This window comes from Dendrobates tinctorius, unplaced genomic scaffold (assembly GCF_039654945.1).
Source record: "Dendrobates tinctorius isolate UK_male_01 unplaced genomic scaffold, ASM3965494v1 ptg000158l, whole genome shotgun sequence".
Lineage (NCBI taxonomy): Eukaryota > Metazoa > Chordata > Amphibia > Anura > Dendrobatidae > Dendrobates > Dendrobates tinctorius.
Window position 1 is genome coordinate 37,562,199 of NW_027361825.1, and position 14,115 is coordinate 37,576,313.

At 47.0% G+C, this 14,115-nt stretch overlaps 1 long non-coding RNA gene across 2 annotated transcripts in view; it reads right to left on the reverse strand.

Annotated features, from left to right (window-relative positions):
• The window catches only part of LOC141052117 (uncharacterized), a 69,478-nt gene that overhangs the window by 7,265 nt on the left and 48,098 nt on the right, over nucleotides 1-14,115 (reverse strand). The window contains exons 3-4 of one of the 2 annotated variants that reach the window (XR_012220750.1): nucleotides 13,135-13,215; nucleotides 8,137-8,193 (exon numbers count right to left, since the gene is read on the reverse strand). This is a non-coding gene — a long non-coding RNA (uncharacterized lncRNA). Of the gene's footprint in view, nucleotides 1-7,694; nucleotides 8,194-13,134; nucleotides 13,216-14,115 lie in introns of those variants that run through there. The other variant, XR_012220749.1, reaches the window with a different exon arrangement.

The following is a 14,115-nucleotide window of genomic DNA, read 5'->3' on the forward strand; positions in this document are numbered from 1 at the left end:
AAACGAAAAAAATAAAATGTCGGAATGGTTGCACCTTTGGTCATTTTGCCTCCCCAAAAAGATGGAGTAAGAGAGATCAGAAAGTCAAAAATGGTAGCAAGAAAAGCTGCAACTTGTACAGCAAAAACAAGGAAAAATGAAAAAAGGAGGAAAAACTGAAAGCAAAAAAGGGTCGACTGGGTCACGAAAGGGCTCACATAACCGTGGAGCCGGTTGTGCACGAGCTATATGTGAGCAGGTTGTGGGATGCAGTAACGGACAGGAGACAGAGCAAGAGTTAACGTAGTTTTACATGAACATGGCTATACTCCACGCAGGGAGGATAGACAGGGGTATAACAGTTGGTATACGGGATGAGGTAAAGAATGTAATAGAGATAGCAACAGTTCTCAAGGGTTAACTTATCAATCAAACGGCTTCCTGACTGGAGAGTCCACAGTGTGTACAGTGGCGCCAACACGGTCAGCGAGTGGTAGATCTGGTGTCGTCCTGTGGGCTTCCTTGAGCTGAATCCCGACGGCAGCAGTTTGTCCTTGACGTCTTTAATAACGGGTTCCTTGGTCTGGGGTTTGCTGCGCGGGGAGCAGTACAGTCCACAACACTATCGGAGCCTAACGTGGCTCGAGGGATGTACACCGGGGGGTAAGAGCACAGCTAACGGTGAGTCACCCGGTCCCTCTTAAGTGGAGCACGCGCGATACTCATGGACCCGGAGCGTCTGGCACCTCGCGTTGTAGGAGCCAGCAGGCAAACGGCAAGATACTGGTCACAGTCTTTGTGAGTTATCGCAGGGAAGCACAAGCGCGGGCCTGCACTATTCCGGTGCTCAAGAGACAGAGCACTAACTTCTTCCTGCCACGTGCTGCTTGTTCCTTACGGGCACGCTGTGGCTTCCTTCTTTTAGCCACGCCCCCTGCTGTACAGTGCAAAGGTCGGTCCAGGTCTCTAAGCTTTCCCCCGAACAACAGAGGAGACAGCCCCGACAGTTTTGGACTCAGCGCAAGACAGGTACCCCCGGTCTGGTCCTTCTTCTTACATATATACCCACACATACTGTATATATATATATATATATATATATACACTCACTGGCCACTTTATTAGGTACACCATGCTAGTAACGGGTTGGACCCCCTTTTGCCTTCAGAACTGCCTCAATTCTTCGTGGCAGAGATTCAACAAGGTGCTGGAAGCATTCCTCAGAGATTTTGGACCATATTGACATGATGGCATCACACAGTTGGCGCAGATTTGTCGGCTGCACATCCCTGATACGAATCTCCCGTTCCACCACATCCCAAAGATGCTCTATTGGATTGAGATCTGGTGACTGAGGAGGCCATTTGAGTACAGTGAACTCATTGTCATGTTCAAGAAACCAATCTGAGATGATTCGAGCTTTATGACATGGCGCATTATCCTGCTGAAAGTAGCCATCAGATGTTGGGTACATTGTGGTCATAAAGGGATGGACATGGTCAGCAACAATACTCAGGTAGGCTGTGGCGTTGCAACGATGCTCAATTGGTACCAAGGGGCCCAAAGAGTGCCAAGAAAAAATTCCCCACACCATGACACCACCACCACCAGCCTGAACCGTTGATACAAGGCAGGATGGATCCATGCTTTCATGTTGTTTACGCCAAATTCTGACCCTACCATCCGAATGTCGCAGCAGAAATCGAGACTCATCAGACCAGGCAACGTTTTTCCAATCTTCTACTGTCCAATTTCGATGAGCTTGTGCAAATTGTAGCCTCAGTTTCCTGTTCTTAGCTGAGAGGAGTGGTACCCGGTGTGGTCTTCTGCTGCTGTAGCCCATCTGCCTCAAAGTTCGACGCACTGTGCGTTCAGAGATGCTCTTCTGCCTACCTTGGTTGTAACGGGTGGCAATTTGAGTCACTGTTGCCTTTCTATCAGCTCGAACCAGTCTGCCCATTCTCCTCTGACCTCTGGCATCAACAAGGCATTTCCGGCCACAGAACTGCCGCTCACTGGATTTTTTTTCTTTTTCGGACCATTCTCTGTAAACCCTAGAGATGGTTGTGCGTGAAAATCCCAGTAGATCAGCAGTTTCTGAAATACTCAGACCAGCCCTTCTGGCACCAACAATCATGCCACGTTCAAAGGCACTCAAATCACCTTTCTTCCCCATACTGATGCTCGGTTTGAACTGCAGGAGATTGTATTGACCATGTCTACATGCCTAAATGCACTGAGTTGCTGCCATGTGATTGGCTGATTAGAAATTAAGTCTTAACACACAGTTGGACAGGTGTACCTAATAAAGTGGCCAGTGAGTGTATATATACACACACACACATACATACACACACTGCTCAAAAAATAAAGGGAACACTTAAACAACAGAATATAACTCCAAGTAAATCAAACTTCTGTGAAATCAAACTGTCCACTTAGGAAGCAACATTGATTGACAATCAATTTCACATGCTGTTGTGCAAATGGAATAGACAACAGATGGAAATTATTGGCAATTATCAAGACACACTCAATAAATGACTGGTTCTGCAGGTAGGGACCACAGACCACATCTCAGTACCAATGCTTTCTGGCTGATGTTTTGGTCTTTTTTGAATGTTGGTTGCATGAGACGGCCTCTACAACCCACACAAGTGGCTCAGGTAGTGCAGCTCATCCAGGATGGCACATCAGTGTGAACTGTAGCAAGAAGGTTTGCTGTGTCTGTCAGTGTAATGTCCAGAGGCTGGAGGCGCTACCAGCAGACAGGCCAGTACACCAGGAGACGTGGAGTTGGCCGTAGGAGGGCAACAACCCAGCAGCAAGACCGCTACCTCCACCTTTGTGCAAGGAGGAACAGGAGGAGCACTGCCAGAACCCTGCAAAATGACCTCCAGCAGGCCACAAATGTGCACGTCTGCACAAACGGTTAGAAACTGACTCCATGAGGATGGTCTAAGGGCCCGACGTCAACAACCAACATTTAAAAGTGACCAAAACATTAGCCAGAAAGCATTGGTACTGAGATGTGGCCTGTGGTCCCTACCTGCAGAACCACTCCTTTATTGAGGGTGTCTTGATAATTGCCAATAATTTCCATCTGTTGTCTATTCCATGTGAAATTGATTGTCAATCAGTGTTGCTTCCTAAGTGGACAGTTTGATTTCACAGAAGTTTGATTTACTTGGAGTTATATTCTGTTGTTTAAGTGTTTCTTTTATTTTTTTGAGCAGTGTGTGTGTGTGTGTATATATATATATATATATATATATATATATATATATATATATATATACATACATACATACATACATACATACATACACACACACACACACACACACACACACACGTGCAGAAATAGTTGACTGACTTTGCAATTACATTGCACTATTACTCTTGTATGATAGCTGATTTCAGAGCGGCATTCACAATTCTGCAAGTTTCAGAGCTGAAACCTCCCAGCGTTCTTCGCCATCGCAACATCTGAACTCTGCTTGGTTCAGTGATTTGCATTCTGTATATGTTTGAAAAATCAACTCCTAAGGGCAACTAGCAGAATTCTGAATGCAGCTCTGGAGTATAAAACAGGCTGTCAGTACAAGATAACTAATGCAATGTAAATTGCTTTCGGGAATTAATATATCCAACATGTGCAGCTTCTCACAAAAAGACTACACTTCACAGAATGCATATCACAAGAGCACAGTGCAGACGCTGCAAAAAGCAAGAAACGCTAGGAAGTTCCAGCTCTGAAGCCTGCAGAAGTCTGAGTACAGCTCTGGAACCAGATTTTGTACAAGAGGAGTAAAATACAAAAGCTTGTAAATCTCCAGAAAGCGGCACACATCCAATGCATGGTCTGATTCTTGCATTTCACGCCTCTCCATCCCTCCTATATCTGACAAGTTGGGGTCATTGCTTACATATGGAAAGTATCGCCCAGCAGTCTGTGGCATCAGAGGGGATAATCTGGCCAATCACTCTCAGGAGATTATCACAGACTGATCTGATGATGAGTGATAGGGGGCTAAAGCGGATTATGACTTTTGGTGAAGAAGAAAAAGGAAGTGACAACGTTCTAAAGCCGGGGAGATGGTGAATTACCGCACTCACTACTAAAACCCGTCAGACTGTAATCTATGTTCCCTATGGAGATAAGCGGCACAAGGTGTGGCTGACAGCCTCATATCTCCTCTTCCCCATCGCATGCATAGGAAAGCTGGAGGCAAATAGCTATTGACTGTCACAGATTGATAGTATTCACCAACATGCCTCCAGATTTGGCTGTCGGCACTTAGCGGGAGCCATTGTGCCAAAATTATCTCTTCTCTCTAGTTCACTGTTTGGTGCTTTTCCTGTGGCTGCCACAAAGTCTTAGGGGCACAATATTTATAAAAAAAGTAGCAGTGGCCCTGTTAGCGACAAAGACCAAGGGCCTTTTCTTGGCTTCTGTCCGTGGCCCCAGATTCCTGGGAGAGCGCCACTTAGGATGGCATCAAACATGCCAGTCTCCGAGACGTCAGGGAAATGTCACCTTGGAGAGAAAGAGACTCGGTATCTCAAATTAGGGGAGTACAAACTTTTTTTTGTGGAAGTGTAGGGTCGGTGGGCCGAGCTGGGGGGTGGTCCCTCGATATACCGCGCAGTGACGTACAGACACAAGATGAGGCAGGTTTCGGGTGCAACAAGTCCAAGTTTATTTTCCACCGTCCGTCTGACGGCCCTCACAGCACACCGCAATATCTTCCCCACGGCCCTCCGTGTCCAGGGCCGCTTCATACACCGTATTTTACACCAGGGGCGTATTTATACGTACCGCCCCTTTTTCACTCTGTGACGATCCTGTCAGCTCAGTCACTGTGGCCGACCTTAGGCCCGTACACCATCAGCACTTTACTGGTCAAGTTCGTCGTTTCAAATACGGTGTCCTTCACCCCGTGCCTCGTCTATACTGCGGTTCTTCCTGTCAGGACCACCCCCCTGACGTTCTCTCTCCTCAGTTCCCCTTAGTTTGGTTCTCCTCACAGTGCACAAACTGTCGTAGTCCTCCTGTCACTGGAGCTCCCCCTGGGGACTGGAACTTTCTGGAACCCTCCTTCAAATTTATATCTTTCCCGGTTCCCTGTAACTCCGCCCCCCATAACCAACGGTTTCCTAAGCCCTAAGCTGATGTCAAGTCCTTTGCTCACACTCCTCCCTGCCCTCTAATGGTCAACCAAAGGTACTGCACGTCCACTACACTTTCTCAGCTGTTTCCCCACTGTAGTAACTGACACATGTCTAAACTGTGCAAACCTTCCTTTCTCTATTCTGACAAGTCCGTCCGTCCGTCAGGTCACCTTCCCTACAGAAGTTTGACACAAAAAGTAGCATTTTTTATGGGCACTCAGACGGCACTTTATAAAGGGGGCAGACTTAATACTTGCCTTGCATCGGGAGATGGCGACCCACTGCCTGTCACACGACCGAGAAAAACGGTCCGATTATTGTGATCAGAGCTTGATCAGGGTGGAATCACTTTTTCGCAAATGTGGAGAGAAAGGAAAAAAAATTTCCCCCTCCTTCATTACGTTAGTCTGTGAAAATCGGACCGCACTTGGATGTTGCCCGAGCGTGGCTCAATTTTTTTCTCCGACCCATGGACTTGTATTGGCATTTTGGATCTAAATCGTACATGTCTCTAATTTTTTTCGCAGACTGCTCGGTCCGAGAAAAAAAAAAAATCAGACATGTGCACAACCCCATGGGTACGAGCGCTGTCCATGAAAACCAGGGCTAGCATTCGTACGAGAAAATCGGTCGTGTCCGCAAGCCCTTAGGGAAAATTCCAAATACAAACTTCTCCAGGGTCGTAACCCAAATCCTGGGATTGTCCCTGCAAATGATGCACAGTTGGTAACTGAAGGAATGAAAGGGAAACGGATGGGGGAACTGCAGCAGTTGCTTCCATATCCGTAGGTGGAACAATTACATCCCACGACAAGCTATGGTATTGCTCGCCCACTGCCAGTGTACACCCTATGGTATATCCGCCATACTCCTCACTGCAGAGGCATGCGAGGATCGAGCAGCTGCATTCCTCCGTCCTCCTCCGGGCAGCATGCACAGTCACATTCAAGACAGTCCCCCAAAAAATACATCTCTCATACAGACAGATGTAGAGTTGTTTCCACGCCCGGAGAGGAGGTGCAATCTGGGGCGCACAAATATTTTACGGCAAATTTTTGTGAAAACTTGGAGGATGAATGGGCACCTTAACGTGCCGACTTCGGGACTAATAGCCGCTGCCGGAGGTGGCTTATCTCCTATGGTCAGGAACATGTCTCATCCTACTTTTCCCAAGTAACTGGGGAAGAATGAAAAGCACCATGGGATAAAATTGTGCACGAGGAGTTAAACCGAATGCAATTTTTGACAAAAAAAATTAAAAAATTCAACATCATTAGAGGTTTTTGCTGATGCATATTACTACAGAACATCTAAATGTTATTCAGAAATGTCTGCAGCAATTCTGCTGCATCTGAGCATACCCCAAGGCTGGAGCTACACAACGAATTTGGCTCCTGTAGAGGTGGCGCACAGACAGAGGTCACTGCATGCACCGTAGTATAGTGCAATTGGCAAGGTATGGCAGCCGCGATAAGCAAGTGGCAAAAGATGGTTGTGACTTGCTGCCTTGCTGGTTGTAATGCAGCACCACTCACCTGCATTACGTTGCGATACAGCAGCAATAGACAGCGATCTCTGTGATCTGTGCTGCGGCCAAAGTTGAAATATAGCCCCAGCCAAAAATGAGAAATCTGGATGCAATATCTACAAAGTTGTCACAGGGTTTCCATAGAGGTGTGTGTTACCTTTCCTGTGTCTCCAAGCTCAGACATGGCCATGGCTACTTTCAGACTTCAGTTTTTAAGCATCAGGCGCGATGCGGCGAAAAATGTAAAAGCCGGATCCGATGCCGGTTGCCACCGGATCCGGCTTTTTTCCCATTGACTAGCATTATTGCCGCATTGCGCCTGATGGCCATGCAGCGTGTCCGGCTTTTGCTGGATACGGCAAAAAATGCCTGTCCAGCATCTGCAAAAAATGTTCCCTGCAACGGTTTTTGACAGCGCCGGACCGCTTTTTTCCACTGCGCATGCCCGAAGACTCTCTCGCCCTCTCCCTCTCCTGCACCGTCTCCGGCCTCAACAGATGATCCGGTGGGCTGTGGCTTCTACCGGATCAGGTTTGACAACTTTTAGCCTAAGGGCATCAATCAGTAGGATCAACCCTGATAATCTGTCTACATGGACATGTAGGTCGTAAGGAGCTGAATAAAATGATACCTTGATGTCTGTGATCCGCCGATGTCTTATTCCAGAGAAATCCATGTTTTTCTTAGTATGTAAATGAGCTGTTATGATCTGTGGGCGGGACATAGATCTCCCCAAGAATCTGCCTCCAGAACTAATTATAAATGAAAGGAGGAGTTACCAGTGTGAGACATGTAATGACTGACAGTCTGCTCTCCTGATCTACATGTCTCACACTGGTAATTCCCCCTTTAATTTACAATAAATTCTGGAGGCGGAGCCTTAGGGAGATCTATGTCCGGCCCATAGATCTTAACAGCTCATTTACTTTTTAAGAGTTCTCTGGAGTAAAACATTGGATCGCAGATATCAAGGTATCGTTTTATTCAGCTTCCTATGACCTACCAGTCCATGTAGACGGCTTAGAAGGGTTGATCCTACTCATAGATTCCCTTTAAATCCTGTGCACACGCTTGCGGCTCTTGTGGCACGCTACATTGGACTCAGTATGTACATAGATATTCTCCCACAGAAACATTTCTTCTAGGGGGAAATATGTTCGTACATAGGACCCCCTGATAATACATGGGCAGTGCACCTAGGTGGTGCGGCAGGGTGCACGGCTATACACGCTTTGGTATGTGTATGCAAAGATGATCCCACAGTGAAATCTGCAGTGGCACAATCTTCACCAATCCAGTGGTTTTCCTTGTTGCAGATTTTATCCTTTGCTGCAATTTTGCAAGAAGTGAAGTTGCAGTTTTGCAGCACGATGATGACATTCTGGTTTGGTAACGCATCGGATTTTCTCCAGGAACATTATATATGTAAAATACCGCACTAAGTGCGCACGTACCGCTGCGTGAGACGGATCTATAACCAGTGAGATATTGAAAGAGTTAAAACCGCAGCCCTGCAAGAAAAAAAAAAAAAAGAATGATGTGACGGTAATGAGGCGTTTAATGTCTTACTTTCTGGTACAGAAGATGCCTGCGTATTCATTATGTATCCCGGTGACCCGGCTGTATCCTGGGACTCAGCAGACAGAATCAGGCGGAGTAGTGCCTGCCTGCCCGCCGCTGCTCCTCGAGAGCTGCCAGTAACCCCTTCCCTCCCTGGCACCGCTATCTGCCTAAACGCAGCTCAGAGGGAACGCGTGCCCTCGCCGTACCAGTCTATGCCCCCAGGAACCCCTGATAATTGGATTCATTGGCGTTTATGAACGTCGGGTTGCAGTCGGTTCGCTATATGGCGTGTTTACGGTATTTAGTGTTTGGATGTTTGTTGCAAGTTCTCCCACCGAACTTATCTCTATCACTACAGAAATTCTGCACCCAATCATGTCGCTTGCCTACGCGTCGAGCAGCTCTCATTGGTCTGCGGACATCCCTCCAGGTGTACGTGTGGCTGACAGGCGGGTGGCGATTGGCTAGGAAGGACCCCATGGCATCCAATGAGGCTTTTATCCCTGCCTCGCAACCAGGCTCTGTGTCTCTGCAGCAGATTAGCCTGTTCAGGAATCAGGGCTAATTAGGATAATCCCATTACTGCAGCTCAGCATCTACTAGACCACAGCACAAATTCACCTGCCCGCCTGATGCTGCAAAATCCACACGGAGAAGGGGCCGCTGCAGGGGAAAGTGCGCGTGCCCGCTTTAATTGACCCTTTAACCCACCGGGTGCATCGTCGTCCTCGTTGTCTTCCTCTCTTTCTGTCCCTACATCACATGACTCATTAAACGTGTCATTACCATTACCTCATTGTTAAATCGGCTTCTTCAATTAACCCATTACTCCCCTCCCGGCGTCTCAGATGCGTCTAAAATGGGATCAGACTCGCCAGAAAATTGATGCCATGTGGATTGGATGCCCTACAGCTATCAACATAGAAAATTAAAGTTGGCCTTTCACTATTTATTAAATTGTTGAACTAAAACACTGACATACAGACGAAAAAATGCCCGATTTTTATTATCATTTTCTTTTTTTATTTTGCATACTCTTGTCTAAACTTGATCTTATTCAGTTTCTTTAAGTCCATTTTCACGTGCGTTAACCTGAAGGAAAGTGTCCTGTATTAGGCCCGGGGGTCACACGGATATTTTAGAATCGGGTCGATTATGCAAGTCACACACTGATCCGAGTGTCAGCACAGCATGATCCGATTCTCTCAAATGAGGAGAACGTGGAGGAAAGAATGTCCAATCTGTCAGTCTGTGGAAATCGGACTGCACTCAGATGCCATCCGAGTGCAGTCTGATGAATTCCATGCACTCATTGACTTGCATGGCCGTGTGCGATCTGAATATCAGATTAAACTCGTTCTTACAGTGATTTTTTTCCCTTGATCGACTCTGTCCGAGGAAAAAATTGGACATGTGCACAGCCCCATAAAATAACATCAGTCCGAATGCGATCAAATGTTATGTTGGATCACACTCAGACCGAAAATATGGTTATGGGCACGAGTCCTAAGGCGAAGTTCAGACCGGCTTTTTCATACCTGGACTGACCGTGGGTCTCCTGACTCGAACTTACAGAGTCCTACGTGTCTATGAGGCTGTAAGTTCAAGTTGGGAGACCCACGGTCACTCTGGTCTGTATACGGTCAGTCCGGTCTCTATATGGCCAGTCCGGTCTATATAAGGTCAGTCCGATCTGTATACTATTAGTCCGGTCTGCGTATGGTCAGTCCGGTCTCTATACGGCCAGTCCGGTCTCTATACGGCCAGTCCGGTCTCTATACGGCCAGTCCGGTCTGTATAAGGTCAGTCCGGTCTGTGTATGGTCAGTCCCGTATGCATACAGTCAGTCCGGTCTGTATACGGTCAGTCCGGTCTGTATACGGTCAGTCCGGACTGTATACGGCCAGTCCGGTCTCTATACGGCCAGTCCGGTCTCTATACGGCCAGTCCGGTCTCTATACGGCCAGTCCGGTCTCTATACGGCCAGTCCGGTCTCTATACGGCCAGTCCAGTCTGTATACGGTCAGTCTGGTCTGTATACAGTCAGTCCGATCTGTATACGATTATGCGGTCTGTATACAGTCAGTCCAGTTTTATTCGGTCCGCCCAGTCTGTATACGGTCAGTTCGGTCTGTATACGGTCAGTTCGATTTGTATACGGTCAGATCGGTCTGTATACGGTCAGTCCGGACTGTATACGGTCAGTCCGGACTGTATACGGTCAGTCTGGACTGTATACGGTCAGTCCAGTTTTATTCGGTCCGTCCAGTCCGTATACGGTCAGTCCAGTCCGTATACAGTCAGTCCGGTCTGTATACAGTCAGTCCGGACTATATACAGTCAGTCCAGTCTGTATACGGTCAGTACGGTCCGTATACAGTCAGTCCGGTCTGTATACAGTCAGTCCGGCCTGTATACAGTCAGTCCGGTCTGTATACAGTCAGTCCGGTCTGTATACAGTCAGTCCGGTCTGTATACAGTCAGTCCGGACTATATACAGTCAGTCCAGTTTTATTCGGTCCATCCAGTCTGTATACGGTCAGTACGGTCCGTATACAGTCAGTCCGGTCTTTATACAGTCAGTCCGGTCTGTATACAGTCAGTCCGGTCTTTATACAGTCAGTCCGGTCTTTATACAGTCAGTCCGGTCTTTATACAGTCAGTCCGGCCTGTATACAGTCAGTCCGGCCTGTATACAGTCAGTCCGGTCTTTATACAGTCAGTCCGGTCTTTATATAGTCAGTCCAGTCTGTATACGGTCAGTTCGGTCTATATACAGTCATTTCGGTCTGTATACAGTCAGTCCAGTTTGTATACAGTCAGTCCGGTCTGTATACATTCACAGTCCGGACTGTATATGGTCAGTCCTATCTGTGAACAATCAGTCTGGACTGCATACGGTCAGTCCGGTCTGTATATGGTCAGTCCGGTCTGTATACGGTCAGTCCGGTCTGTATATGGTCCTTTCGGTCTGTATACAGTCAGTCCGGTCTGTATACGGTCAGTCCGGTCTTTATACATTCAGTCCGGACTGTATATGGTCAGTCCTATCTGTATGCAATCAGTCTGGACTGTATTCAATCAGTCTGGACTGTATACAGTCAGTCTGGTCAGATTGGTCTGTATACGGTCAGTCCGGTCTGTATACATTCAGGGTGTGTGCACACACTGCGGAATCTGCTGCGCATATACGGTCAGTCTGATCTGTATACAATCAGTCTGGACTGTATACAGTCAGTGAGGTCTGCATACAGTCAGTCCGGTCTGTATACAATCAGTCTGGACTGTATACGGTCAGTCTGGTCTGTATACGGTCAGTCCGGACTGTATACGGTCAGTCTGATCTGTATACAATCAGTCTGGACTGCATACAGTCAGTCCGGTCTGTATACGGTCAGTCTGGACTGTATACAGTCAGTGTGGTCTGCATACAGTCAGTCCGGTCTGTATACAATCAGTCTTGACTGTATACGGTCAGTCTGGTCTGTATACGGTCAGTCCGGACTGTATACGGTCAGTCTGATCTGTATACAATCAGTCTGGACTGTATACAGTCAGTGTGGTCTGCATACAGTCAGTCCGGTCTGTATACGGTCAGTCTGGACTGTATACAGTCAGTGTGGTCTGCATACAGTCAGTCCGGTCTGTATACAATCAGTCTGGACTGTATACGGTCAGTCTGGTCTGTACACGGTCAGTCCGGACTGTATACGGTCAGTCTGATCTGTATACAATCAGTCTGGACTGTATACAGTCAGTGTGGTCTGCATACAGTCAGTCCGGTCTGTATACGGTCAGTCTGGACTTTATACAGTCAGTGTGGTCTGCATACAGTCAGTGTGGTCTGCATACAGTCAGTCCAGTCTGTATATGGTCAGATTGGTCAGTATACAATCAGTCTGGACTGTATACAGTCAGTGTGGTCTGCATACAGTCAGTCCGGTCTGTATACGGTCAGTCTGGACTGTATACAGTCAGTGTGGTCTGCATACAGTCAGTCCGGTCTGTATACAATCAGTCTGGACTGTATACGGTCAGTCTGGTCTGTATACGGTCAGTCCGGACTGTATACGGTCAGTCTGATCTGTATACAATCAGTCTGGACTGTATACAGTCAGTGTGGTCTGCATACAGTCAGTCCGGTCTGTATACGGTCAGTCTGGACTGTATACAGTCAGTCTGGACTGTATACAGTCAGTGTGGTCTGCATACAGTCAGTCCAGTCTGTATATGGTCAGATTGGTCAGTATACAATCAGTCTGGACTGTATATGGTCAGTCTGGTCTGTATATGGTCAGTCCAGTCTGTATACGGTCAGTCCAGTCTGCATACGGTCAATCCGGTCTGTATACAGACTGTAACAACCCGGACCTGTAAACATTTAATAGTAGCCACCTGAAATGTGTCGGCTGGCCGTCATCACTCCTAATCCTCCATTAACATGAATTAAAGAAAGAAGCTAACTACGATGGAAGAGGGAAGGGGAGGCTACTATACCCCTCTGACATCCTGTCAGCCCCCATAAACAATGGACCACCCATCATTAGGGGGACGTCAGTGGAGGGGCACATACACATATAGGAGATGCACTCGTTACCTGACATCCCCCCTCGTTACCAGCGTATAATACAGGGAAGGAGCAGGGAAATCAGGGACTTCGAGTTCATTGTTCCCGCGGCCGTCAGCGGAACATGCTGCACTCTCTATAGGAAGCAGGAGAAGGGTGCGACAACAGTCTTACTCCTCTCTACAGACTCCGAGCCATGAGTCAGACCTGCTACTATACAGTATAAATATTGATTAAAAAACAAAGCAAAACTGCACCGTGTGAACAAAGTCAGGTCACACGTGGCTTGAAGTCTACAGAAGCAAAATTGAATGCAACTTACGAACAGAAATCCAGCAGTATTGGCAACGATGAGAAGCAAAGCTGCAATGCATTGCGGAGATCGCCATGTCGGGCATCCAATCTACACAATGAAAATAGAACAAAAACAAAATGAGCGAATACCCTGCAGGAGGTTAATAAATAGTAATAATACATGTAAATGACATAGGGGACTTAGCTGACAGTATTTTCATCAAAAGAGCATGAAAGCCATCCCCCCGCAACAAGGTGCCCGATCAGGATGGACCCTACCTTTTGTCATATATGTTATTTATATGTACTATTACTGTTAATTTACTTACTGCAGGTACTTGTTCATTTTGTTTGCACCTACACATTGCACTTACACCAACATAAATTCCTGCTCATATCTTTGGTTTTGCTTTAGTTTCTTGCACTCTATACATACAGGGTTGTGACTCCTCCTTTTTGGGCTGTGCATCTTGCAAAATACTCATGCACAGGTCCTGCTCTGCCCCAGTCTACTTTGAGGTCTGCTGAAACATAGCGAGTAGTGATCAATGAACCTTCTTAGATAAGGTGCTTACCGAGTGACTTTGGTTTGCTCGAAAAATATGTTCGAGTACCCATGTCTGCATGTCTCATGACTGTTCGACAGCCACAACACAGGTATTGCCTGTTTGTTGGGCAAGGCATGGAGATGCAAACATATTTTTCGAGCATGCCGAAGACACTCGGATAGCATCGGAGCATGCTAACACCACCTTATCCCAGCACGTTTGCTCATGACTAATAGCGAGAACTACAAGATTTGGGGTCCATCCTGATCGGGTCACCTTGTCGCGGTGGGACGGCTTTTACGCTCTTTTGATCAACGTGGTGCCAACTAAATACCGTTATTTACATGTACTGTTACCATTTACTTACTGCGGGGTATTTGATCATTTTGTTTTTATCCTAGATTTTGTCTGTTAAATGGCGGCAGTGTGAATATGCACCTACACATTGCACTTCTACCAAC